Source organism: Gorilla gorilla, chromosome 9, assembly GCF_029281585.2.
Source record: "Gorilla gorilla gorilla isolate KB3781 chromosome 9, NHGRI_mGorGor1-v2.1_pri, whole genome shotgun sequence".
Lineage (NCBI taxonomy): Eukaryota > Metazoa > Chordata > Mammalia > Primates > Hominidae > Gorilla > Gorilla gorilla.
The window spans coordinates 129,286,869-129,313,098 of record NC_073233.2 but is presented as its reverse complement, the minus strand read 5'-3'; the positions used below and the strand labels follow the sequence as shown (position 1 = coordinate 129,313,098).

General features: G+C 44.5%; 1 long non-coding RNA gene across 1 annotated transcript; it reads right to left on the bottom strand.

The window, feature by feature from the left end:
• Positions 1 to 1,142: 1,142 nt before the first annotated feature.
• LOC129525492 (uncharacterized) lies at positions 1,143 to 26,230 on the bottom strand. The gene is made up of 3 exons (XR_008669831.2): positions 25,826 to 26,230; positions 18,710 to 18,763; positions 1,143 to 1,584 (listed from the first exon to the last, which is right to left on the bottom strand). It is a non-coding gene; the product is annotated as an uncharacterized lncRNA (long non-coding RNA).

The window sequence follows — 26,230 nt, the reverse complement described above, 5'->3', positions numbered from 1 at the left end:
GTTCTTCCCTCTCTGTGATCTCCCCAGTACTTTTTAGATCCCTGTGGTTCCACTCTTTGCTCCTCCAGTCAGAAAGCTGGGGCTTAGTTGCCCCACTCTGCTGCATACTTCTATGAGTGTGCCTGCATCTGGGGCCAGGTGGCAGAAGGACAGAGATAGAGAAATCTAACAGGGGTGCATCCATGAAATTGGGACCAGAGCTTCTCCCAATCAGAGAGGGAGGTTCCTCTTCATCAGAGTTTTAGGTCCACGTGGGCCCTACTGCTGCCATTGCCACAACCACCTCAGGATTGTATGGGGACTGGAGCACAACAAAATGGAGGAAAAAGCAGAAGAAAAGTCGACTGCTGCCGCCACTTCCCCTAAGTGGTAGGAGTCCCATTTTCTGTTTCCTCTAGCCAGAAGTAGCAGATCTCTCCTGGAACTCTCTCTGTCTCTTTTTGGTTCTCACAGTTTTCAGGCAACCTTCAATCCAGGCCAGAGGATACCAAGGAGAAAAAGTGTGGGGGACAACAACTTACTGCTGGTTCTGTGATATTTCACATTTTGGTCTTATTTCCCAATCCACCTGCTATCATTTACTTTTCAGCATCCTCAAATAACTTCCATGCATTCTTTTCTGTTTTTTTATTTTTAATTTTTATTTTTATGAGACAGGTCTTACTCTGTCACCCAGGCTGGAGTGCAGTGGTGTGACCGTGGCTCACTGCAGCCTCAAACACCCAGGCTCGAGCAATCCTCCCTAGTAGCTGGGACCAAAAGCGTGCACCACCACATCTGGCTATTTTTTTTTGTTTTGTAGTTGTGGGGTCTCCCTATGTTGCCCAGGCTGGTCTCAAACTCCTGGCCTCAAGCAATCCTTGTGCCTCAGCCTCCCAAAGTGATGGGATTACAGGCAGGAGCCATTGAGCCCAGCCCTTTTCAGTTTTTGTAGCTGCATTCACTGGAGGAGGCAGGGTGGCGTCTGGTTACTTCATCTTCTACGCTTCTATCTTGCTTTCTGAGGATTCTATCTCTGCCAAACAGATTGTAAACTGATGTAGGGCAGAAAGGGGGTGATCCCTTTCCTCCCCATCATAAAGTGTTATGGCCTACATCCCTATAATAAAAAACAGGTCAACAAGAGAAAAGTGTAACAAATTTATTACATGCACATGTATGCATGAGAGTCATACAAAATCTGAACTCAAAGAGAGGCCAGATGGTTGAGACATAAATGCCCCCTTCATAGGGGAGAAGAAAATGGGGGAATGAATAGGCCCAATGGGGACAATTATTAGTAAATGATTCTCTTTGGGAAGGTGAGGGGCAGAACCACACAGAAAGAAAGGTTGTCTTATCATGCAGATAAAGTTCCCCAGGTAATCTCTCTGAGGTGCTCTCTGATAATTCTATGAAAACTCTGTCTGGGTGTAGTGATGACTCCAGTCTCTTCTCTTCTTAGGTGGTTGATCTTTGCTGGTCATTTGATGAGATTCCTAGGGAGAGGGTCTTAAAATTGCATTTCTTCTGGAAAGAAGCTTGCTTTCTTATTCAGATAAGGAAAGTCCAAAGAGAGAGAGAGAGAGAGTCTCTCCCTGTACCCTGTGAAGGATTTGGGAAACAGTGGACAATAAGACAAGGTTAGAGGAACCTTGATTCTGAGGCAGCTTCAAAGGCCTCTCAGCATGTAAAAGTGCCAGTCTTTGGTGTATTGCTTTCTGAGCTCCAACACTGATGAACTAGGCTTTTAAATTTCACTTTTTTTATTCTAAGATAACTTTACAAAAGCAAAAATCACTAAGAAAAAAGTTGACCTCTCAAGGGAAGTAAAATATGTTTGGTTTCTTGGCTTTTCAGATTACTTTGCTTCCTCTTTAAGATCATGGGCAAGAGAAATCCAAGACAGAGCCTGGTTATTGTACACCATACATATTGTGAAAGGAAGATAAATCTTGTGACCTCAAACTCACTAAGCCAAAGGGAAAAGTCAAGCTGGGAACTGGGTCATGCAAACCTGCCTCCCATTTTGGTTCCCAAATACAATGGCTACAAAATGAAAAGCTACACCCCTCCCTCATATTTTGCCCACAAGGAAATTCCTTGTGGGCCCCAAGCTCTTTACCCCAAAGCATTTCTGTTAAAATTCACCAGTGCAATGCAAATTGATGGCTTATCTTCACAGGTGCAGGGCCACATAGGACAGAACTCAAGTCATCCCTCTGCCTACCTGACACAAAGGCAGATCTGATTATTTCCTCTGCCCTATTGTCTATATCATCTTATGTAAAAATGCAGATTCACTGAGCCAGACAAAGGCATGAATGACTGTTTTCCCCCTACCCTCCTCTTACATGAAAATTGTGTATTTCTCAATATCCCGTCCTTTCCCCTTTAAATTTGAAGCCCTCAGAATTATCTTCAGAGAAAGACATAGGCCTGTCTCCAGAGTGTGAGTCCTTACCTTTGGCAAATAAACCTCCTAAAATGAGTGAGACCTGTCTTGTCATGTTTCTCAATTGACATCTGGTAACAACGGAGGGATCCTGAGTAAAGGTGGCCCAGGCCTGCGGCTGCCCTCCTAACAGTACTTGGTACTGGCTTGGGCTCTTTATAGCTCACACCGATAGGACAATTTGCCAAGGTCTAGGGCCTCTTTCCTGCAGGGATCCCTGACCTCCCAACATTTTTAGTTGGGTGTCTGAGGTTAATTCGCTGTTAAGGAAAACTCCTTTTTGCTGGGAGTTTCCACTTGCTTCTCTCACAGAAGGTGGGCTTGTCTGCTTCTGCATTGGCAGAGAGCGGTCTTCAGCTTGGGCCCCATCAGTAGGTAAGGAGCTGAGTTGGGATTCTGTTTTGCAAATTCTCTTTAATGACTAAAGTTAGTGTTAACAACCAGCTGGTCTTAATTTCTCCTTACATTTAGAGCACTCAGAAATGTATAATTTGTGTGATCGTTGTTTGGCTTAGCTGTTTTGTTTGTTTGTTTTCTGTCTTATTCGGGGGTTTTTCTGTATGTTTTCATCCTTCTCTTATTAGATTTGACCAACTCGAAGCCCCTCTCGCTTATGAGTGTGGAATTTTCCACTCCAAAGAAATAAGAGCACCATGCTCCCCTCAGCCTTTCAGGGCATTTTCAGGCAACTGAGAATCATATGAGAGGGTCTGGGGGGAACGCTCCCTAAGACGTGCAGCGGCTCTGAGTAGGTTACCCCCTCAGAAGAACACACTTAGAGCCTAATCTCAGCTGGTAGGTGCATATACGGAGCTGACCCCTCCCGCACCTTGAGCCCCTGACACACTGTGCCACATAGCCATGACACAGGTGGATTGAATTGGTTCAGGGAGTAACAGCCCTGAAAAGCTAGGTCTGCAAGCAGAACACCCTGGGTCTGACACACTTCCTGACTTGGTAAATCTGGAAAAGAAATTAAATTATGGGGAACAAGACCTCTAGGTTGGCTAAAACCCCAGCAGCTGTGCAACATAAAGCTCCACCTTTAGAAACTCCAGCCGGGTACATGCAAAATACTTATGGTGAGTTGTCATGCAAATGTTTAACCAAGTGGACCCTTATAACCAAAGCAGATTCCAAGTTACAATGGCCTAGATGGGGATCTTTTGAGATGCACAATTAGCATACCTGTGAACTAGGATGGAAAACGCAGGCACAAAAACAACCAGAATGGGAGAGTTACTTTCAGTGGTACCTGGAGAGTAGCAAAAGCAGGGAAGATCACCTCACCTCCTCACAGGAGGCCAACAAACAACTCAGAAATGCTAACCAAGGACTCTCTAATGTTTTATCTCTTTTAAAGGAATCCTCTAAATCCCTTCCTTTCCTCTTGGAGATCCCCCACCTCTCCCTCCACCCCAACTCTACCCTGACCTCTCTGAACTTCCTGAACCAGATCTGTTTCCTCCTTCTCCTGCATGTTCCAGTCCACCATCCCTCCACTTCCTTGTCTGCCACTCACTCAACAGAAGGCAGTAGGGAGTCTAACTCCCAAGACCCTACTTACTATTGATTCCCTAGTAGCCCTGGTGGCAGCCTCTCATCTGGAAGATGTGGAGAAGGGGGACACTATAGGGTTCCTGCAGTTTTTGTGCTTCATTTATCATCTTTTTTTTTAAGAAAAAAAAAAAAAACAAGATTCAGTAAAGAATTCCTTTCACAGCGCACTGCCTGAAGATAGGGTTCCAGGTATATGCTGCAGCCTGGAGACTTTGTCTACTGGAAAAGACATTTAATGAAGGACTCCCTTCAACCCCAGTGGAATGGCCATACCAGGTACTATTGGCCAATCCATGTGGCACAAAATTAGAGGGTATAGACTCATGGATTCACATCTCTCATCTTAAAAAAGGCACAACCTCCTGAGTGGACAGTGACTCCCACCAAGGATCTTTGCCTTCAACTCAACTAAACATTGAACTTTGACTCAGGACTAGAAGCAGATGACAGCTGTTGTGGACTGCTTAAACCCAAGACACAGGGCCAGGCCTGTATACAAAAGAACACCTGTGCTTATTTTATAATAGCTATTACGACTATTGTCCTAGAGATACTGGCAACTGCTGTCTTACACAGAACAAGGCACTTGCCTTGTCTGACTTAATGTCCTTTTAGTAGTTAAAATCAATTTCACAACCTTGCTTTTATTTCTTCTATGTCACTACGCCTTCTTGCCTTTGCCACCCACTGTCACCCATGAAACAAACCTGTTTCTGCAATGGGCTCAGGATTATGCAGACAGATTACAAAAGGATGCCTGCTGGATATGCGGACTCATGCCTCTTTCCAGGGGCTCCAGCCTGCCATAGCGGCTATCTGTCTTCCAATGGCAGAACTGGATAAAATATCAAAAATGTATTACATCACAGAAACAGTCTGGTATCCTTAGTGCTGGCATAACAAAAGACAATATATGTAACTGACCCGTTAAAAACACTATTAAGAGCAAGAGACAGGGGAAATGTTTTTTAATGGAAAGGATCAGCTCACTAACTCTCACTTTAGCATCTCCTCAACTAAAAGAGAAGGTGACAACTATGCCCCAAACAATGGCTCATTTTCAAAATGGGATAATGAAAATTTGGGATGGGATTCTGTGGCTCACCCCTTCATTAGGTCGGCTTAGCCGAAATGCTTCCTTATGTTGGGAACAAGGGAAACACACCAACGACCAATGGCCAAACAGTAGAAGAGATATGGGGTGGATACCTGGAGAACATTGTGACCACATTATTATATGACAAGACACAGACTGGCATGCCACCAATTGGGTACAGCAACCAGGTATTTATTGGCTACCTCCAAATGGGACATAAGGGTTATGTGGCACTAACATGGCTGTGGTTACCTCCAGGATGTTATGATGAAGTTCCCTAGGTGGTTATACGAGCACACAAGGATGAATAATTCAGACCCTACCAAAACCAGCAAATCTTTTTCATTTACAATCTTGCTGGACACATTCGGTATTCCAATGGTATGATCACTTAGCTTCAATCTTTGTACCACAAATAGGTATTGAAGATGTTATATGGTATATAGAGGCCTAATATGGTTTGACTGTGTGTCCCAACCCAAATCTCATGTTGAACTGTAATCTCCATGTGTTGGAGGAGGGGCCAAGTGGGAGGTGAATGAATCATGGGGGAGGTTTTCCCCTTTGCTATTCTCGTGATAGTGAATGAGCTCTCATGAGATCTGGTTGTTTCGAAAATGGATAGTGCTTCACTCTTCTTTGCTGTCTCTCTCCTGATACCATGTGAAGAAGGTGCTTGCTTCCCCTTCGCACTTCTGCCATGATTGTAAGTTTCCTAAGTCTTCCCCAGCCATGCTTCCTGTACAGCCTGCAGAACTGTGAGTCAATTAAACCTCTTTTCTTCATAAATGACCCAGTCTCAGGTAGTTCTTTATAGGAGTTTGAGAATGGACTAATACAAGGCCCTAACAAGTTACACCCAAAAGGCCCTAAATGACAGCTGCATGAGTATCTCTTTTCTAAAAAAAAATGAGGTCTTATGACGAAAGTTCCTTATGAGTTCCTTATGAGGAAAGCTGTGCTGCAAAACTGTATGGCCTTAAACATACTCACTGCAGCCCAAGGTGGGACCTGCACCATTATAAAAACCGAACGTTGTGTTTATATTCCAGACAAATCAAATAACATAACCCTACTTATGACTGATATAAAAACCCAGATAACCAACCTGTCAGATCCAAAACCCTCACTTATTGATTGATAGGTTGGCTGGTTTGGGTCCTGGGGAACTTGGTGGCAGAAGCTATTGCCTGTAATAAGAATAATTTGGGTTTTGTCCTGTTTTTGCTTACAATGGTGTTATGGTATGTGCGTGCAAATAAGTCAACATGCAACCAAAAGAGCTAGAGTAATGATTGCTCAAAGAATTGCTCTAATTGAGGAGGCAGTAGCATAGCCTGAACCAGCTTCCAGGTTTGCTACCCCTTTGTTGCTATATATCTGGCCTAGGTCCCTATATTTTTCTTTCCATTTCCATCTTTCCTCCCCCTATTTTTATCTTCATGGGACACGACTTCCCAGGAATGAGCCTTCCTAGCAATGCGGGACATGACTTCTTAGGAAGGAGCCTTCCTAGCAACATAGGACCTGAATTTCTAGGAGTAAACCATCCTAGTGATGAAGAACCAGCTCAAAAAATAAAGAAAAAGGGAAAAGCAACCTGAGATCAGAGACACATTTTCTTTCTAAAATGCTTTCTCCAAAAGATTTTAAAGAAAAGCTGGCGGTGGAGGATGTGAAATGAAAAGAAATCTTGTGACCTCAAACTCACTAAGCCAAAGGGAAAAATCAAGCTGAGAACTGGGTCATGAAAACCTGCCTCCCATTTTGGTTTCCAAATAAGATGACTACAAGATGAAAAGCTACACACCTCCTTCATACTTTGCCCACAAGGAAATTCCTTGTGGCCTCCAAGACCTTCACCCCAAAGCATTTCTGTTAAAATTCACCAGGACCAATGCAAATCGATGGCTTATCTTCACAGGTGCAGGGCCACATAGGACGGAACTCAAAGTCATCCTTTCTGCCCACCTGACACAAAGGCAGATCTGATCATTTCCTCTGCCTTATTATCTATGTTATCTTATGTAAAAATGCAGATTCACTGAGCCAGACAAAGGCATGAATGAGTATTTTCCCCCACCCCCTCCTACATGAAAATTGTGTATTTCTCAATATCCTGCCCTTTCTCCTTTAAATTTGAAGCCCTCAGAATTATCTTCAGAGAAAAGGCATAGACCTGTCTCCAGAGTGTGAGTCCTTAACTTTGGCAAATAAACTTCCCAAAATGATTGACGCTTGCCTCGTCATTTGCCTCGATTGATAATTACCCACTGAGATAAATGCCTGTGATGCCTTAAGGTGCTCAGAACACAGAGTAAGTCTAGGATCTTAATGTCAGCATTGTGGTTTAGGGGAAAATAAAAGGTTGCTGTTCATACAGAGTGGTCTCTCATATATGCCTCGGGATTAAACTGCAATTCACAGAAAACCCTAACAACCGTGCTTTCTGAACGCTTTTTGAAAATATGCAGTGAATTGCCAAGACCAGGATGTTCTTCATCAAGGACTTCCGAGGAGATAAGATTTAATTTGCTTTTTTGTTGGTCTTCTTGGGGCGGGTGAACTCCAGGGAGAGATGTGTGTTTTCTGTAAAGTCAGCAAGCTATTGTTGAACAGAATTTCTGCAGATATTGTCAGTGGGAACATAATTTGGGTCAATGAATCATAAATTCTATTTCGGTAGTTTGCCGAAGACAACATTGAAAACAGAGCTAGCCCAACGGGGAAAACTGGAAAGAGACACACAGCTCAATAGCATGGCAATAGGGCAGAGCGGGAAAGAAGTGAGACATTCTGCCTAACAGATTGCAGACTTCTCTTCAAATGATTAGCCACCAAGCAGGTTGGATTTTTTTTTTTTCCTTCCAAGTCCTGGGAACGACTGCAAAGCAGTTAACACAGACTGCACAGTCACAAACCAACAGAAACATGACACTTGAGGTAAGTCCCCTAAGATTCTCAGATAACTACCTCTGTTCAGTTGATCAACCCATAAACAATCCAAACTTGTCTCTTGGAAAAAATTCCCAGACCTTAAATGCAACAGCCTTGTGCTGCTCACATTGTTCTAGTTTCTGTAGGTTACAGAAAACAGTCAGCTCACACACTGGCTTCATCTTTCCTTCCTTTTGGTTCAGGAAATTCAGGTGCAGCTATTGGTGATGGGAGGTGGATGGAGGAGCAGTGAAAACGAATGCAAAGGAGGATGATTTTTTCACTAGATGTGGCTTTTCCTTAATACAATTTTATTCAACTTTTAAATGAAGAAACTGGAGATGAACAACAGTAACAAATAACCCCAAGTCTCCATTATTCATTCCAGGAATTAAATCTAGGACCTTCAACTCAGATGCCCTTTTGTTTAGCTCCTCAGGATACTGGAGGGAGAGAAAAATTTTACCTGAGCGTTTACTCAAAACCAAGGTCAGACAATGCTGTATTTACCCTCTATCACCATCCTCTGCTCAGTCCTCAAGAGCTTTGTGCAAGTGAGAACATCTGTCCTTTGTTTTAAACAAGGACAAGCAAGACAACTGAAGTTTAATTGCAACAGGATGCATTTGGATTAAGTGTGGGAAAAAAAATTGTTGGATTCCAAGTATTGTGAGATCAAGGAATGAATTACAGGGGAGAGTGACAACATTTTTTTTTTTCTAAAGATTTTGGAGACAGCTCTGTTTCCGGAATGTCCGAAGATAGTCCGTCCAATAGGACCAATTACCAGAATCCAGCCCCCAGAGCCTACCATTTCTATACTCATTCTTCTGGCTAATAAAGGGGGTTCTGCTTCACGCCCTCAGTACAGGTCTCTCAGCCATGACGACCAAGGCAGACCGTTCTGGTTTCAGCTGGAGTGTTTCTGTTCTCATGAGACACCAGTCCACAGGGGTTCTCTGTTTCACATGTGGAAGGGAAAGTGAAAGTAGCTTCTTTTAAAATGAACAGTTACCTCCTTCTCATTGGGAAAAGGCCACTTAAATTTCCCAAGGGGGACAGAAAACCATCTTGCAAAGTTTAGAAGATATTCCTAGCAGCTGACCCGCAGCAACGTCCTAAAGCTGGGCTTTCAGAATCACTGGGTACTTGGCTCCATTCCAGTCTAATTAAGTCTCAAGGCTTGGGTAGTAGGACCCAGGCATTGATATTTTCGAAAAAGCTTCCCAGTTAACTTGAAAATGCTTCCAGGGTGGAGAAGCACCATTCTGAGTACAGTTGATATGCACCATCCTCTTTCAGATCTTTTTAGGAGTTCAAATTTGGCTAGACCAAGGGAAGGACAGTACAAAGTGTCTACTTATATGAACTGTTCCAGTTGACTGCCATTTGATTGATGTGTTGGAGGATTAGGGCCCCAGCCATCCTATTAAGAAAGCAAGTGGACCACTGCCTGGCTGTGAGCCTGGAGGAAGCCACTTCAATGGCTTTGTTTCAAGAGCCAGGGAAGACAGAACCCGAGAGCTGTGTCTTGAAGGCTTCCTGCAGGGAGTGGGAGCTATGATTTTATTGGTAGAGAAAGAGTCTCCAAGCTGTTGATGGATTACAAGCTGCTGATCCGTCTCCAGCCCTCAGAGGGCAGAATGTGTAGAATTCCAAAACACAACATAACAGTTGCCTCTGGTACAAAGAAGACACAGTAATTTGTGGAGGCCGCGTGGCTAAGAATGTAAAGGCAACCAAGCACTGGGGTTAAGAATTAGGAATCTGGATTTGAACCACCCTAGGTTCACATCCTACCACTTACTAGCTATGTGTCTTTAGGTATATTAATTAATTTGGGCTTCACTCTCTTATCTGTAAAATGAGGATAATAATAGTAATTACCTCATTTAATTGCGATGATTCAGTAAAATAATGGACGCTAACACTTATTTAAATATATAATGCATTCAGTAAGACTTGCCTGTATGTGTTTTGTTGGGGCAGATGCTGCAATGGAGTCTGTGCTGATGAGGGTAGGAGTGGAGAAGGTGTTTCCTCGTCACGAGGGCAGCGGCATTGGAGATCTAGGAGGAGCTGGGAGGGAAAGGTGTTCTCCACGACGCCAGGCTTGTGCTGACAGGATTCTCTCAAAGTTGAGGTACCCAGTTGCTGGGTACAACCCCAGCACTTGGTAGGGAAGGAGAGCACCTCTCATCCCAGGCTGTGCAGCCTGTGTCCACTTAACCTTTAAAGCAAGTGAAGTTGTCACCTGGGTCTTTGTCCTCCTCATCATCCCTGGAGATTCTGAGTAAGGAAGTCTGGGGTGGACCCAAGGAATCTGTATTTTCTTAAGAGTTCTCAGGATGATTTAGCAGCATTGGCAGGGTTGAGAAGCATGGTGCAGTCTGCTCAGTGCAATTAAAAGGGTCATGAACACTCCTCTGCCCGACCTTGTTGGCGCACTCTATATTATTTTACTGCCAGAGATCATCAGCCCTGCAATTCCACTAAACGGGCATTTGTTTCAATTAACAAGTGGCCTCTTTAAAATGCACTTGATGTGAAACCCTAGAGTTCTAGCACTTAAGATCAAATTCAGCAAGTGTTCAGAATTCTGAAGAGAGAGAAGGGCAGGAGGTGATTTGGGGACAGGGGGTGATGTGGGTACAGCGGACCTGGTCAGGGACTGAGAAGAGGGAGCTTTTGGCAACATGAAAGAAGAGGCCTTATGGCAGATAAGCAGAGGAAGTACACCAAGAAGTGGAAGAGGGACCCAGAATGAAAGGACTGACAATTCCAAACACAAGGAAGGTGTTTTTAAAACCAGCTAGATACTGCCTTTCAACTGCCGTTTACAGAGCTCCTACTGGATGGCAGGCATTGGGCCAAGCATTTTTAACACCAATTTGATCTTCACAACTGTTCAGCGGCCAAGTTATTGCTATTTCTACCTTACTAATGAGGAAGCTGAAGTTCAGCTACCTCATCCAATGGAGCAGACAGGTGACATTACATCCCCGTGTCTTACGGAGTGGAGGTGAGATTGGGTGTGAGGGGCAAGAGCCAGCATCTTTGGAGAAAAGCTCTGGCTGGTGACCAGGCCTCCTGTCATCTTCAGTCCTTTGTTTTCCCAGACCCGTCCCACTGCAAGCATGTTCAGCCCATCCTGTTCCTAAGGATGGAGGGTGAGAACTAACCCCAACTGAGCTACCATCTGCTCAGCCCTGTGTTCAGAGATTGTCAGGGCAGGGAGCTAACTAGATCTTGTCTTCTCAACTCCCAACCAGCAGAAATAGCAAACATCTTTGGAGATTCCCTTTATTTGGCTTCTGGTTCTCACTGCTAAGCATCACTATTAAATCTCAGGACTCTTTCCTGTGCAGGCATGTCTGCCTCAGACGCTATCTATCTCAGTATATCAATTCCTAACAACCAGGTGTGGTTGGCACCTAAGTTGAGACCTATGAACTGTTCCTACCTAGTCTACATCCTTGGACTAGTTGCCCATGATACCGATGTCCTGTCTTGAACCTCCACAGACGTGGCTGGGCTCCTGATGCCACATCTTGTTCCCTTTAGCTGAGCCCTGCCCCCGAAGTTGGGCTGTATCCTCTATACTGCTGCTGTTCCAATGGACTCATCACTTATAGACTTAAATATCATTGTTCTTTCAGCTTAAATTTAGTGTTTCCTGGAACTTCTTTCTGCAGTCCCCTACCTACTAGATTTAATCTCTTGGGATACCAGTGTGGCCCGAGTCAACCCCAGGTGTGATGGTTAATACTGAGTGTCAACTTGATTGGATTGAAGGGTGCAAAGTATTGATTTGGGGTGTGTCTGTGAGGGTGGTGCCAAAGGAGATTAACATTTGAGTCAGTGGGCTGGGAAAGGCAGACCCGCCTTTAATCTGGGTGGGCACAATCTAATCAGCTGCCAGCACATCCAGAATAAAAGCAGGTAGAAGAACGTGAAAAGACTGACTAGCTTAGCCTCCCAGCTTACATCTTTCTCCTATGCTGGATGCTTCCTGCCCTTGAACATCAGACTCCAAGTTCTTCAGCTTTGGGACTCGAACTGGCTTCCTTGCTTTTCAGCTTGCTCTTTAGCTCAGCCTATTATGGGACCTTCTGATCATGTGAGTTAATACTCCTTAATAAACTCCCCTTCATATATATCTGTATATATATATTTCCTATTAGTTCTGTCCCTCTAGAGAACCTTAATTCTTTTTAGTTCCTCCTTCATTTATTCACACATATTGACTGAGCCTTTCTTATGCCTATGGCACTCAACATGCAGTCAGCTAGAGTCTGGGAATATATGATGAATAAAACAATCCCACATCCATGGAACTTTGAGTATAAATGCCTAGAGCAGACAGCAGAGGTACCTACTTTCAAGGATCATGGACGTTCTCAGAGGAAGTGCATTTAAGCTGAGACTTAACGAAAAGTTTAGCCAGACAAAGATGGAGAGAAAGAAGATTCAGGGCATAAAGAGAAGTACATGTGATGACTGACCTCAACATGAGGGGTGACCTACTGGGAATTAGGAGAGGTTTAATAGGGCTAGGGTGTTGAGCATGCATGGTATGTTACTTTTCTTGATGCTTGCATCATGTTGGTATATCTAGCTGTCTCTCTTTCCCCACTAGCCTATGAGCCCTGTAAAGGCTACGTCTGTCTTTTTATCTTTATATTCTCAGAGGCCAGCCCAGGAGCAGACACACAGCAAATGTTCAATAAATGCTTGCTGCACTGAACTACGTGGAACCAGTAGCCCCCACCTTGGCCTTGTCTGGTGCCTTGTCCATTATTCTTACTTTAAAGATGACAAGGCTCAGGCAGTCAGGTTCCAAACTTCACGCTCTTACCCACCATGTTATGCTGCCTTCCTAGTGAACTAGGATTATTGTAGCAGAATGGAAAGAAAGTAGTCTTGAAACGGAAATATCCTGGCCTTGACACTTATTAATTGAGTGGTCTTGAGCAGGTTACTCAACTTCTCTGAGCCTTGGTTTCCTTACCTGTAAAAGAGGTATAATTCCTAACACACTGTAATGAGTAAATAAGGAAAAGCAGATGCTTTCATACCTCTGACTTTTTCATAGACCATGAAAATTTGTCCCTAAATATGTGTTTCTGCTTATTTCTTCTGGCCTTACCCAGGCTCTATCAGCCTGAAGGCCCCTGGAAACCTAGGCCAGGACCCTCAAAGGCCACAGGTCTGAAAGCTCTTGAAAGTTTCTGGAGGACCAGTGAGGTCTCGGAACCGATGCCATTCCAAAGCTTGTGCACTCTTCTGAGTCCTCCAAGAAGCAGAGGCCAAGATGGCCAAGCAGAGGCCGAGGCGGGCAGATTGCTTGAGCCCAGGATTTTGAGACCAGCCTAGGCAACATAGTGAAACCCTGCCTCTACAAAAAATACAAAAATTAGGCGAACATGGTGGTGCATGCCTGTGGTCCCAGCTATTTGGGAGGCTGAAGTGAGAGGATTGCTTGAACCTGAGAGGCCCCAGCTACAGTGAGCCATGACCACACTACTGCACTGCAGTCTGGGTGATGGCGGAGGTTCTGTCTAAAAAAAATGGGGAGGGGACAAGTGCCTGTAGGGGAGAAAATGGAGAGAAAGCTAGGAAGCACTAGCTTTGGAGCTGGCAGATCCCAGTGTGAGTCTGACCAGAAATTGGAAGGTTGAGAGAGGCACCCTAGATATCCATGCAGTCAAAGGAAGATTTGGAAAGACTGTCAGGGGGTCCCTTGAGCCAACATTTCTAGAGGACTATTGTGCCTTTCAGAATCTGTCTTACTAGCCCCACCCCTCAGTCATCAGCTGGGAGCAGCTCGTGGGAGGCATGTCCTCTTTGCATTGCCAGATTTCAGAACGCAGCAGCTGGGGCTCTGGTCAGTTATGCTCAGTGTCCCTCCTATATCTAAGTGAGAGGTGACAGAGAAAAGATTTATCTCCTTATTCCAGTACTTTTCTTCCAGCTAGGAAGCTTCTTTAAAGCAAAACATTGTGGATGATTTGGCTTTATCTTTGAGCAATTCCATCTTTCACATTATAACACTCCGTATTCATATCTCAGAATTCTAGGATCTCAAGAGTTATAATTGTTATAATTTGAATTTCCTCTGCAATACCTCCGTGAAGGGGAGTCCATGGCAGACCAAGAGTCAGTTAGTTTCACTCTGGCTGGGGATGAAGAGATGGGGTTATCAGTGTCCTGGACAAGTGGCCTTCGTTCCAATCTTGACTGCAGGCTGCTGTTTTCTTCCTCTTCTGAGGGGTCGGCAGTTGCCTGATGACATACTTTCTGCATCATTGTCCACCAGTGTTACCCAACTGAGCTGTGCAACAGAATTATCCAAGGAGCTTTTTAATAATACACATCTACAGGTCTATTTAATTGGATCTCCAGGGATGGGACGCAGAAATCCGCATCTCCAACAAGCTCATAGATGATTCTTATGGTCAGTCGGGTGTGGAAACCATGATGAGGTTCACAGAAACTTCTGTAAAGGAAGACTGTGCAGATAAGAGGGATTTACCAGTGGCATATGGATCCCCAACCATGTTTTGTTCCCTACCTGGGAACTGCCCTACGTCTCAGCAGCCACCTACCCTACCTCCAGCTGTACACCTTTCCCAATTCAGATGTGTTTTTATGCAGTATTGCCCAACACATGGTTACAGAGTTGAATGGTTCTCTTTGTACAGAACTTGGCATCCTCAAAGGGAAGTAGTCTAGATGTGTTTCTTGCACGTTGTCAGAGGAATTTTACTAAAAACCTGGGTGTTCTGAAAGCTTATTGGCTTCCCTTAGTAGATGAGCTCCATCTTGGCCATTAGGCTAGTAGAGTGTAAAACCAAAATAGATATTAATACTCAGTAGAATCTGACACAAAAAATGCCTATTTAACATGCACAATCAGCTCTCCCTCCAACATGCCCTCCCATGGTATACCTCTGTGTGATATGTGCATGGCAAAACTGAGCTCAGCTCCCTGAGAGCTAATGGGTCCCTGCTAGTTCTGCAGAGCTGTTCTTGGGATCTGATGCCTAACCGTGACCCCTGAAGGTGATTTCCATGGGAAGGTGTGATGGAGTTTATGACTAACTGTTTTTGTTTCGTTTTGTTTTGAGATGGAGTCTCACTCTGTCACCCAGGCTGGAGTGCAGTGGCGCAATCTCGGCTCACTGCAAGCTCTGCCTCCCAGGTTCACGCCATTCTCCTGCCTCAGCCTCCCGAGTAGCTGGGACTACAGTCGCCTGCCACCACGCCCAGCTAGTTTTTTTGTATTTTTAGTAGAGATGGGGTTTCACCATGGCCTCGATCTCCTGACCTTGTGATCCACCTGCCTCGGCCTGCCAAAGTGTTGGGATTACAGGTGTGAGCCACCGCACACGGCTATGACTGACTGTTTTGCAACCCTGTTTGTCCAAGTTCCTGGCAACAGTTCTTGGAAAGTGCTCAAAAAGGATAATTGAACAAATAATAGTTGTTCTTTGTTTTGGGCTATGGTCTCTGATGATGTATTGAGGCTGCTTCATGACAATACCAACCTGGTATTGCAAATAAAGAAATTAGTATTACTAAAAATGTCCTATTTGCCAGGCACACAGCTCAGTGCTTTTCATGAATCATCTCATCTCACTTAATCCTCCCAATGACTCTGTGAGGAAGGGACTATTACTGTCATTTTATGGTTGGGGAAGCCCAAGTTTAGAGTGGTGGTGGTTTACTCAGCATGAAAGCTACAAAGTGGAGGAGCCCATACTCAGTCATCCAGATCAGCAAGTTGCAAAGGAAAAGCTTCTCTCCTTGTAGGAGGCTGCTGTAATCTGGATAACCTCACTCACTGTGGATTTCTCCAGGCCTGCCTATTGGGAGCCCTCCTTTCCCAGGCCCTTTCACAGTCGTTGTAGGTCTGGCTTGGTGTCCTCCCCAGCATAATGCCACCAGACTCTCAGCCCTGCACCCTCATCCACCTGCCCTCCCGACCACCTGGTTCATCTCCTTCCTTCTCAGGTTCCCTGGTGCCCCTGCCTTCTCCCTGCCTGGTGGTCTTGAGGAGGTGTTGGCTGAGTGAGCTTGGTGGTGATCCGCCTCACTGCTTCATTCTTCTCCCACACCCCTGCAGGCTTTGGTTTTCTCCTATGCCACAGGCACCACCAGTGAGTGACAGGGAAAAGAAAAGGCCCATCTTCTCATTCAATTTAACTTTTTAAATAGTCCTCAATTTAGTGACCTTGTGAAGTTAGATTCTGGTTAATGCCTTCCTGTCCCAACTATTTCATTTACTTGCATTTACTATAATAGAAAACATTCTTTTTCCTTCCCTGCCTCCCCCAACTTGACACAAGTTCCTTCAGGATCTTCAGGGCCAGTGGATAATATAAATATATTGTTCATCTCAAAATTGATCCTCTCCACGGCACCCGGTTAGAGCTTCTGACTGAGCTGGTGCATGCTGATGCTCACACAGCAAGGTGAATCTCTTTTGGTTTCCTTGAGCACAGACTGTCCCATTTACCTTCTTTGAGAGAGTGTCAGACTGACCAGAATGCCAGCTGCCTCTTTGTTAGATCCATCTTTAGCTGTTGTCACCCAGAAAGGTAAAGAGGGCCGGGTGCAGTGGCTCATACCTGTAATTCCAACACTGGGAGGCCATGGCAAGAGGATCGCTTGAGCCCAGGAGTCTGGGACCAGCCTGGGAGACGTAGTGAGACCCCATCTCTACAAAAAATAGAAATATTGGCCAGGCATGATGTTGTGCCCCTGTGGTCTCAGCTACTTGGGAGGCTGAGGTGGAGGCTCACTTGAGCCTGGGAGGTCAAGGCTGCAGTGAGCCGAGATCACAGCCACTGCACTCCAGCCTGGGTGACAGAGCAAGATCTTTTCTTAAAAAAAAAAAAAAAAAAAGAGTGGGGGTTGAAGGGTTGAGGAGGGTAAAGAATGTCAGATCTCACGCATGGCGTGTAGCCTGACCCACAAGATTCTGTTAGGGCTGATAAGGCAGGCTGAAGTCAGAGGCTGAGAACTCAGCCTCACATTTCTAACTGTGCTTGAGAACTGGAAGTCTTATGCCAAGAGGAGTCGATAGATGTCAACAGGTTTCAAAAAATAGAATAATGTGTCTGGGCAGGGGAAGATGACACATTGAAACAGCCAAAGAGCTGACGTCCTTTGTTGCTGCTCTGACTTGGACATGTGACCAGTCAGTCATGTAGTAAATATTTAGTAGATGTCCTCTAAGTACCTGGGAACATCATCATGAAGAAGACATGCAGGGTCTTGGTCTTCATGGAGCCAAGAGTTAGTGAACCCCGAAAGTGTCTGTGCCATTCTTCCCTACTGAGAATGATGTTGAATGAGGAAAGGCCAAATAAGTAACTTTTTCTAAAACGTTTGGAGTATCTGGGAGTCTGAGGATACAGCAAAAGCAAACTCAGTTTCTTCCACTACACTCTCACAACACACTTCTGACACCAAATGTGTGGGGGTTTTCTCCACACACCAAGCAAGCAATCGATTCTGCAACCAATGCCAGCTGGGTATCCTCTAATTCAATTAAACTCTTACACTACCTAGCTGGAGATAGCATCAGGTCCCACAGTCTGAGGGCTCAGTCCCACAAGCCTGTCTCCACTTATAATTACAAGTAATAGATTGCCACCTATATTTCCAACCTCACAGGCTATAAGTTGGGGTTTCTACTATCCCCTTCTCAGGTTTGACTAATTTGCTAGAGCAGCTCACAGAACTCAGGGAAACACTTTACTTATACTTATAATAAATTGGCTTATTATAAAGGATATTACAAAGGAAACAGATGAAGAGATGGAAGAAAAGCATAGGAGAAGGCATGTGGGAAGGGGCCTGGAGCTTCCATGCCCTCCCTGGGGGCGCAACCCTTCAGGAACCTCCAAGTGTTTAGCGATCTGGAAGCCCTCTGAACCCCATTCTTTGTGTTTTTATGGAGACATCATTATGATTGAGTAAATCATTGGCCATTGGTTATCAACTTAACTTTCAGCCCCTCTCCCCTCCCCCGAGGTTCGGGGATGGAGCTCGAAGTCCCAACCCTCTAATCATGTCTTGGTGTTTCCTGTGACCAATCCCATCCTGAAGACACATAGCGGCTGACAGCCGTCAGTCAACTTATTAGCATACAAAAAAATCACCTTAGAGATTAGGAGGATTTAGGAGTTGTATGCCAGGAAATGGGGATGAAGACCAAATATATATTTCACAATATCACAGGGAGAAAAACTTGAATTTTACTTCATCAGTTATCCATGTCTTCCAGTTTGGAACAGCACAGTGATAAGATGGAGATAGAAATGAGGAAGGAGAGAGATAAACAGGTAACTAGTCAAGCCTGCTTGTCCTAGATGTGTTTAAATGTGATTGTTGGCATAACCTCTCTGAGCCATGCTATCCTCAGGGTATACTCTTTAGGGCTCTTATTAACTCATTTGCTCAATCACTCATTTATCAAATATTTACTGTGTGCCTACTATATTAGGCACTGTGCTAAGTGCTGGGAGCTCAAAGTCAAGATGTGAGCTTTGACCCCAAATAAGCTTTTGTCCAGTGGTTGAGATTGTCATGTAAATAAGCCATCACATATACTACAATAAAGGTCTGTATAGGATATAGTGGGGCACAAAGGAGAGATTCACCAACTCTACCTGAAGAAGTCAGCATCTCTTGAGCTGGGGTCCAAAGGATGGTTATGAGTTCACCTGGCAGACAAAAAACAATGATGAGGGAAAAACAATATGGAAACAGCAAGGCAAGCTAAAGAAATGACAAGAATGTTTGCGAAGCTAGAGGATGAGATGGTGACAGTGTTTAGGAGCATGAAGAGGACAAGACAGGTAATGATTAAAAGTGAGAATGGAGAAATAGCCACTAGAGCACAGGAGCCTAACATGTCATGATAAGGAGTTTGGACTTAATCCTGTAGGTCATGTGGAGTCACTGATGCTTCTTAAACAAGGAAATAACACTCTTGTTTGCATGTTATATATATATATTTTATAAATCATGATGTATTTTATGAAGTTTACTCTGTCAGGGAGACAGACTGAAGAAAGTAGGGTGAGACTAGAAGCAAGAAAACCATCTAGAGGGGTATTTGTCAATATTCCAGGTACAATTCACACACACACAAAAACCAACTTAAACTAGCTAAGCTAAATTTCTGGAGAGAGAGACATAGTCACATAATAGAGTGCAAAGGCTTCAGGCACAGCTGGATCCAGGAGCTCAAACAAGGACATCAAGTGTCTCTCCATTTCTTGACTCTGCTAGTTTTCTCTTTTCTTTATGTGTTATGTTCTCTAATACCACAGACAGATTATGTCCAATGGCAGGAAGGATGGTTGCTGGAAACCTCAAGTCTATATTTTTAATAGCAAGAGGTATATGATTATAACTTTTGGTTCGGAAGTAAAAGAGACCCTCTTTTTCCCAGAATCCTTATATCAAATTTCATGGGAGCACTCTGATGGGCTCTCTGTAGAACATGTCTCCCAATGGACAAGAGTTTTGGGCACTATGATTGTCCAGGCCATGGTTATGTGGCCACTCCTGTGGACTGGGGCAGCAGGTGTATCTTGACCATCAGTTTCCTCAGGAAATGGAGGAAGGGCACTTCCCTAAAAGATAAACTGGTGCAGTTACCAAAAGAAGGAATAGCAAGTGTGTAGGACAGATACAACTAGATCTGCCACAGTTAACTTCACTTGGGTAGAAACTAATGAAGAATTGGGCTTGAGAAGGACAACATAGATCCAATGACTTTTTTGAAAACAAATTTTAAAGAGTTAGAATGAACCAGAGTTTGCAATAGAATCAAAATAGGAAAGATAGGAGCAGAGGGCCTTTTGCAAAATCTTAGGGCTCTTACTTGGATGAATACGTTTGGGGCAGTGTATTTAATTGAAATTTAAAAAACTGGCCCAGCACCGTGGCTCATGCCTGTACTCCCAGCACTTTGGGAGGCTGAGGTGGGTGGATCACCTGAGGTCAGGAGTTCGAGACCAGCCTGGCCAACATGGCAAAACCCAGCCTCTACTAAAAATACAAAAATTAGCCTGGCATGGTGGCATGCGCCTGTAATTCCAGCTACCCTGGAGGCTGAGGCAGGAGAACTGCTTGAACCCAGGAGGCAGAGGTTACAGTAATCCAAGATTGTACCAGTGCCCTCCAGCCTGGGTGATAGAGTGAGACACTGTCTAAAAAAAAAAAAAAGCCTAGAAGGTAAGTAGGTTTGAGCCACTGGAGTGGGTAGATGCAGATGGTGAGTCCAGCTGTGAGTGCTCGAATGGGCTGCAATGGAGTGTTCGGTAAGGGTGCATAATTTGCACTGAGATTGGTCACGGGTTGGGTGAAAGGAATGGAAGGAGGGAGGTGGTGGTTAAATGAGAATGAGACGTGGAGGGAAACTAGGAGCCCCTTCCTCAGGACTGACAGCTGTCTCAATCACCAGTCCAGGGTCAAGTTAATTGCAATGAGCCCCATTCGCTGTCAGTGCCAGGGTACTGATAAATATGCTTGATGAGTACATGCAAGATTGAAGGATATTCGCTTTCTTCATGTTTGTATCATATGTTCTGTGTGGAGCAATTCATATTCTGTGTGTAGGATACTTGTGTAGCTCATTTATGTTACAGTATCTGTGCAAAGGCTACTGCTGGTTGCTAGAGCTTTAGAGGACTTGGTGTACTGAAGACCAAGAGGGCCTCTGTGGTTCGGGTTGCCTGTCAGGTGAGGAGTTGTCCTGGAGAAGGTTGTTAAGAAGCAGTAATTTCTGAAGAGCAGCTTTCTTGCCAGGCTTATTGGCAGAGAATGCAGTGATGGTGGCAGCTCCCTCGGGTTTGGGGAAAGGCTGGTTGGCAGGGCTACAAGAGGCTCCCAGCTGCTAAAACTCTCTCAACTGGCTTTATGGACTGAGAGAGAGGCAGTGGGAGCTGCCAAGGACATGACATTTCTCATGCTAATTAGGAAGGGAGGCAGCATTCACAGCTGTGTTGATTTATGTTTTGATGTTAGACATTAGGCCTTGTCTAAGTATAGGTGAGAATGAGGACCTCTGCTTTGGAATCACTCCCAGAGCTTTTGTGTCAATCTCCCCTGTCCTCATACACACACAGAGTGCCTGAGCTCAGCCTCTTTTCATGCCGCCTGTACTGGGGTCACCAGCCTCCCCCTCCTAACCCACCCTTATAACCAGAGCAGATCAGAGCTGAGACCGGGAGCATCTGCCAGCATCAGGGCACACTGACATCCTTGTGCTCTTATTCGTTAGTTATGCTCGCCCATGACACCAAGCTTTTTGACATATGTGGACATCTTTGGGGGAAGAAACTCCTTCTGTTTGCAAGTGATCCTGATGCTGTGTGTGTGCACACACACGAGTGCAGAAGGGCTTGTACATTCTTGGAAAGAGGCCCACAATACATTGTTTAATGAAAAAAGCAAGTTTGAAAATAGTACATGGAGCATGAACCTGGTGTCATGAAATATATTATGAATACATATAAGTGTCTATGTAGTTATATACAAAGAAAGCATGGGAGAATGATGCTAAAATGTTAGTCGTGGTTTTCTCTGTTCTATATGATTCAGGGTGGTTTGTGTGAATATGTATGTTTTGAATTTTGGCTTCTTTATTCTTACCTTCTAATTTTTCTTTAATGAGTATATATATAGAGAAAGAACTTATATAATAAGAATACTACTACTAATGATAATAATAATACACATCAGGCAACAAGAGACTTAAGTGACCTACTATCCTGATGCGTCTGCAACACCTGAAAAACAGTCGGGATGGACCTGTGGGAAATCAAGACAGAAAATGTAAAAGGATTCAGAGGACTCTGCCTCTCAGTCCTACTTGGGGTTTTTGTGCGTCTGTATCTAACATGCACGCACTTCTAAGTGTGTTGACCCATCCAGAGGATGTGTTGTCCGAGTCTGTCCATGCAGGGAGCAAGAGAAGACGGGGTGACTAAGCTGGCTTGGAGGTGCGGGCGGAGGCAGTGGGGGTGAGGTAAATAAAAGATGAGCAGAACTTTGCTGACTATGTTGACTAACTGGGATTTTTGCTGCCAAATTACCTGTGAACAGTATTCATATGACTAGGCTATGCTGCTCGAGCAAAGCAGGTAGGACTCACTCCATTGATTTTTCTTTTAATTTAGAAAAACCCTCCTTCTATTACCTATCCACCACGCCAACCCCTATTCTAGGATCATAAAACCCACCACAAAATTTGAGTCACTGAGTTTCTTGGAGTCTGACACAGTTGGAAGTGTGAAATGCAGCCATCTGGCAGGCCAGAAAGCACGTGGTTTTGAAATATTTATTTCCATGAAGCATTAGCTATGATTTTTAACCATGTGCTGGAAGTTCAGAGCAGGAGCAAAGCTTGGGGCTCCGGCCAGCCAACCAGGAATTGTTGCCTGAGCTTCTCCTCCTAGGAGAAAGTAGGTAACAGGGAGAAAGGGAAAAATTAATGCCTGCTTCCCTTCCCCCTGGGTAGGCCCTTTTGTGGTATTTTTGTAGGGATGTTGGTTGAGAGTAGAGTCTGCTGATGCCAAGATTAACAACCCAGGATACTCTTGGAGGCCCCGTGAGTGTTAAAAGTGTTTTACAGAGCTGGGTAATTAAGAGTGGAGGAGGAGAGTCCATCTTAATCAGCAGCATGAGTTTAAATTTTGAACTCCCTGGTAAAGTATCTGCAAGGGCCATTACCTTTCATTAATTACGCAATAAACAACTTTTCAGTGGAAAAAGACCACTGGCTACAGGAGGAAGCAGAGTTGGGGCAGTTCAGGTGCCCTCTGGGTGACAGTCACATCCTGGACCCAGGGAGACAAATCCTACCTGCTGCCGCTTCCTGCACAGAAGCTCAGCTCCTAGGGGACCAGCCCCTTTCCCAGGATGGGAAATTGATCCCCTCGTCCACATCCAATGGACTCATTATGTGCTATTTCCCTATCTACAATTGTCAGAGAAAATGGGAGCAGCAAAGACGGAAAGAACAAAGACTTTTTTTGTTTTTGTTTTGTACATTTCCAGCTGAAGCAGTGAATATTGAATCACTTTTACATGAGAGATGTTCTTGGGACTTTTCCAGATTATTTCAAGAAGGCAGGCACTCTCTGAAAATGAGCATTCTGCTTTTGGGTTAATTTCTGAAGGCCATCTGTGATTGATTTACTAGAGTGCTAATAATATTTTGCTTTCCTCTGTTTTCTCTCCAAAGCATCCTAAACTTCTTCCCTAATCCTGTATACCCGGCTCAGCTGTAGAGAAGCCAAAGTCACAGACTGTAAGATTCCATGGTATTTACAGCTTTATGGGAAAGCTAACTTATGGGCTGGTGGTTTTCCTCCTAACCCTAATGTTAGGGGCAAAGGGGGAGCACCTTCTATTAAAACAGAACTGTACCTGAGATTTGAGGATTTCTTTTATGGAATAATATCTTCTGTGCTACAGAAAATAAAGTCATAGAAAAAAATAGTGGTAAGGCTCCAGAGAAGCCAATAAGAGGTGATATGTCAAACCTGGCTGTAACGCTCACAGCTGCCGATGAATATTGAGCCAGACGCTGTGCTGGGCACTTGTCATGGATGATCTCATTTAATTCTTGACAGCTCCATGAGGAAGGTACTAGTATGACCACATCTCAGATGGGTAAACTGTGCTTTAGAAAGGTTAAGTAACTTGCCCAAGCCTTAATGTTAATGTGGGGTCAGGATTTGACCCCACATCATTCTATACAATAACTTGTGTTTCTTACACCCAACACTGTATTCTCTAGAATGAAGTAGGGAGGATGCATCTGGCAATCAACCCATCCTCTTTAGAAATTATCCTCTGAGTTCCAAGATCCATTTCCTACCTTTAACCCAACTCCTCCTTCTTCAACTCCAATTATAGGGCCCCACTCACTGGTCTACATCAGTAGTCCCCAACCTTTTTAGCACTAGAGGCCAGTTTCATGGAAGACAGTTTTTCCACAGATGCGACGGGGGATGGTTTCAGGATGAAACTGCTCCACCTCAGATCATCAGGCAATAGTTAGATTCTCAAAAGGAGCGTGCAACCTAGATTCCTCGCATGTGCAGTTCACCATAGGGTTCACGCTCCTATAAGAATCTAATGCTGCTGCTGATCTGACAAGAGGCGGGGCTCAGGTGGAAATGCTCGTTCATGCACCGCTCACCTCCTGCTGTGCAGCCCAGTTCCTAACAGGCCACAGATGCGTATTTGTCTATGGCCTGGGGGTTGGGACCCCTGGTCTACACGATCTTCACTCCCTTTGCACTATGGCTTATTGGTGTTAATAGCAGCCTATTTGCTTAAAGGACTGAGGGGTGTCCTGCCGGAGAACTTATCCTGAGGGAGAGAGCAGCGGGAGAGGAGCAATCCCAAGTACAGGGTGGGGCCAGTCATTAGGATTTGTCCCTAAGTCCATCTATGAATCCTATAGAGAACCAGGAAAGATCAATTATTTAATAGGTCTATTTTCATTCTTCTCTTGACATTACTATTGCACGTGCGTGGCTCATTAGAGAAACTTATTAGAGCATCATGGTTGAAGATACCTTTAGGTTTATTTGTCTAGCTAGCCCATTTTCCTTGACACTGCCATTTACAATTATGGAGGCGACTCTTGGCAGCTATGTGCCAGCCTTGTGCTGTGCCCACTCCTTCCTCACCCCACCTCACTACACCTACTGGTGCAGAGCTGAGCTCTTGGCTGAAGCTGGACCAGAGTCCCTTCCTAGGAATTAGGAATTGGCACTGAGACAAGGTTAATGGCTGGACCTTAACATGTTAACATGGAAACCATTTCCACCAAGTAATTGATGCACCAAGAAAGCTGGTCTTCAGATAGAAAAAAATAAATCATTTACAGAGAGAGGAGCAGAGCCGGAGGTGAAGAGCAAACACACTGGCTTTCTAGCTTCTGTTTCCAGTCCCCTTCTTCTGGCCTTTGGCTGTGGACACAATCCATTTTTTTTTAATAATAAATTCCTTTTTTTCTTAAGCCAGCTTGAGATAGTTTCTAAACTTGCAACAGAGAATGCTAACCTTTCTCAGTTGTATGAGTTAGTACCCGATATAATCTGCTCATTGGAACCAGGTGTTAGGTTCATTTCCCCTGTAGATAAATTAATTTTGCTCAGTCCTGAAGCAACAGTTTATCTTCTTATCTGTTTTCACAAGGTGGGGAAGAGGGTATGGATCAGCACCACTGGTAGATAAACAGCCAAAAAGCAAATGTAGTTTCGATAGTGAGCATCTATTATCTTGGAATATGATTGACGGCACATTATCTAACCGTTTTTTTCCTCCTCTTAGTGCAGCCTACCACCCTGAGGATGCTAGGTGAACAAATCTTGTAGACAAAAGCAGTTACTTTTCTTTACATCCCTAGGAAGATGTAAGCCGGCAAGACTGGAAGTCTTTGCTGTTGTCACAAATCAAATAGTTAAACTGGGAAGCCTGCAAGGATCTTAGCAGCTGGCCTTGGGAAAGGGGATGAGCAGAAGTGAGAGCCAGGCAGCTCTGGGGATAAATAAGCCAGCTGCAGGGTCAAAAGGACTAAAGTAAACTGCAAAGTTTCATGACAGAGCAGGGCTGCAGTCTCCACCCTCCTTCCTTCACATCCCCTGGAGGGATAGCCGGGCAGGGATAAGGTGCCTGTATTCATTCCCTAGGGCCGCTGTAACTGAAGGACCACAAACTGAGTGGCTTAAAACAGCAGAAATGTATTGTCGTACCTTTCTGGAAGCGGGAAGTTCAAAGTCAAGGGTTTGGCAGAACCGTGCTCCCTCTGAAAACTGTGGGAGGATCCTTCCTTGTCTCTTCCAGCCTTTAGTAGCCTCCATAGCCTGCAGCTGCGTAACACCAATCTCTGCTGTGTCATCAGGTAACATTCTCCGTGTCTTCACGTGGTCTTCCATCTGTACAAGTTTGTGTCTAGATTTCCCTCCTCTTATAAGAACACCACTTTTATTGGATTAGGGGCCCACCCTACTACAATATGACTTCATCTTAACTAATTAGAATCTGTAATGACCCTATTTTCAAATAAGGTCACATTCCTGAGATTCTGAGAGTTAGGACTTGAACATATCTTCCTGAGGTAGGGGGCATCATTCAAACCATAACAGCCTCCACAGGAG